This window comes from Octopus bimaculoides, chromosome 16 (assembly GCF_001194135.2).
Source record: "Octopus bimaculoides isolate UCB-OBI-ISO-001 chromosome 16, ASM119413v2, whole genome shotgun sequence".
Taxonomy (NCBI): Eukaryota; Metazoa; Mollusca; class Cephalopoda; order Octopoda; family Octopodidae; genus Octopus; species Octopus bimaculoides.
This window is the reverse complement of record NC_068996.1, coordinates 22,084,658-22,087,480: the sequence shown is the minus strand read 5'-3', so window position 1 is coordinate 22,087,480 and position 2,823 is coordinate 22,084,658. Positions and strand designations below refer to the sequence as shown.

At 37.2% G+C, this 2,823-nt stretch overlaps 1 protein-coding gene across 2 annotated transcripts in view; it reads left to right on the top strand.

Moving 5' to 3' along the window:
• LOC106871311 (KIF-binding protein) overlaps positions 1-2,823 on the top strand; it is a 20,525-nt gene that overhangs the window by 15,669 nt on the left and 2,033 nt on the right. The window lies entirely within an intron of this gene.

Genomic DNA, 2,823 nt, shown 5'->3' with positions numbered 1-2,823 from the left:
GGGGGGGGCTATATCTTGGAAATCCACTGGACCAATGGTTTCTCTTCATGGCAGAATTAATAGTCAAGACTATTTAAGCATTTTATTTGATCAAATTCATCCTATGGTTGCAGAACTGTTTCCGGAGGGAAACAAACTTTTAGGATGATAATGCACCAATTTACACAGCTAAAGTTGTTACTGAATAGTACGAGGAACATTCTAGTGAAGTTGAACATCTTATCTGGCCACCACAGTCCGCAGATCTCAATATTATTGAACATTTATGGTGCATTTTAGAAAAACAAGTAAGGAGTCGATGTCCTCCACCATCATCACCACAAGAACTGAAGAATGGACAAAAATTCCTTTGGAAACAATTCAAGCTTTGTATGAGTCTGTACCTTGTAGAACTCAAGCTGTAATTACTGCCAAAGGTGGTCCTACCCCATATTAAAATAAATTTGTTTCCATTATTTTGTCCAACTCCTGTATGTATATATATATATATATATATATATATTGTTTCAGTCATCACATTGCATCTATGCTGTAGCACTGCCTTGAAGAACTTCAGTTGAAGAAATGGACCCCAGTATTAATTTTTCTTTTTTCAAGCCTGGTGCTATCAGGCTCAGCTGCCAAACCATTAAGCTATGGGAGAAATAAACATACTAGCACAGGTTGTCAAGCTATGGTGTGGGACAGATACAGACACAGGCACACACAAACCACCACCATCATCATCATCATTATTTAATGTCCATTTTCCATGCTGGCAGGTGTTGAACACTTAGACAATAGCTGACAATGCCAACAATTGCACCACAATGGGCTTCTTTCAGTTTCTGTGTACCAAATCCACTGAAAAGGCTTTGCTAAGCCTGAGGCTATATTAGAAGACACTTGCATATACCCAAGGTGAATCATCCACTTCATTTCAGTCTCCATTTCTTTTTGTTAATTTCAATGTTGACATTGATTCCAAGTGTGGTGTCCATTCTGAGGATATCTGTCTACTACTACTTGTTCTGGGTTTTTCTAATAAAAGACAAACTTTCAAAGATTTAGTTTATCCCTTTGCTGTACTCAAAAACAAAAGTTATATCCTAAAACCAAGGTGCCCTGTAAAAGGCATTAGTGTGGGTGCTGGTACCAGGCAAAAAGCACTAGTGATGGTGCCCAGTACACTGTAAATTGATTGACGTTAGGATGGGCATCCAGCCGTAGAAATTATGCCAGAGCAGATTATGGAACCGGGTACTGCCCTTGGCTTTGCCAGTTCCTGTCAAGCCATCCAACCTATACCAGCATGGTAAACAGATGTTAAATGTTGATAATGATACTAACTTGCATGAGATTGCTCTTGATTCTATAAGCCTACTACACTCAGTCTCCCATCCGCAATTAATTACGCAGCGCGTCAGTGGACAACAATTTCACTGTAATTTACCTTGAAGTCTTTGACAGTGTCTTGAATCAATGTGTTTTGAGACATTTTACACTATTTCTAACTCCTCTCACATGAAATGAATTTCAACTAAATGTAAATGCAGCAGGTGTATTCCAACAGTAACAAAATGTTTAATTCTTGCAACGAAAATAGACAAGGGAAACAACCAATACTACACTTCCTGCGTGATTACTTCCCTTCATACGCTTTCTTCGTTTGCCACAAGTTGGTAGACATCGTTGTTCGTAATCACACGAAATCTCAAGCCACACTGTTATGAAACTTAGTATCAAATGATTGAAATCTATAAGTGTGTATTTGTTTTTTTTTTTAATGAGTACTTTACTATGCTGGTTTGGGTTAGATGAATATTATCGAGGTATTGTTTTACAGTCAGCTGTCTTTCCTTACATTAAATCTTAAAACTCTTATGTTTTTCAAGTAAGGGATCTACAGTTCTTCCACACATCTTTAAAGACGCCAAAGGCTGTAGATAATTTGGTGACTGAGGAAATGACAACATTACCATTTGCAGCTCGTATATTTTCAGGGAAGTACACATTGTAAACAACTACAGACACACAAACCAGCTTTCAGTTTTCATCTAAAACTACTCACAAAGCATTTGTCAGTCTGAATTATTGTAGAAGACGCGTTCCCTGGGGGGGGGGGTACTGAATACGAAACTACATCTTTAGGAAACGAAGTTTTCAACCACAAGGTCGTGCATACACCTCCCTCACTCACAACTAACGCCGTCCAACCTATGTGGGAATGTAAAAGTAGCTGTTAAAGCAATAATTATAGCCTTAGACTTACTCTCTCTCCATAAGTTATATATATATTATATATACATGTAGGTAAAGCAAATTTTAGAAGTAATACTTGATAATTGCAAGCACCTGTATATGCCAGATAGTGGCCGGGGTGAAAGAATAAATTAAAAACCTAAAATTAAACAGAACACAAAGGATTCCGCAGTACAAGTGTTTCAAGCTTTATACACAAAGAGTCGTTGCATCATTATATGGGTATATAATTGATAGACAGGATGGTTTAAATCTATCTTCAGCCGCAAATATATTCTTTCCCAAGCATTGTATCACAAAGAAGAAATCACCAAGAAAAAAGCAAAAGAGAGAGAAAAAGGGGGAGTCCACTTGGTATTATCCATTGTAATATACATTCACTCTACTCTGAATTGTGGCACAATATGGACAGATTTCGGAATACCGATGAACTTTGATGTAAATGTATCAACTTAAAAGATAAACATATTACAATGGATATTATAATGGATAATACCAAGTGGACTCCCACTTTTTCTCTCTCATGTTTCTCTCTCTTTTGCTTTTTTCTTGGTGATTTCTTCTTTGTGATACAATGCTTGG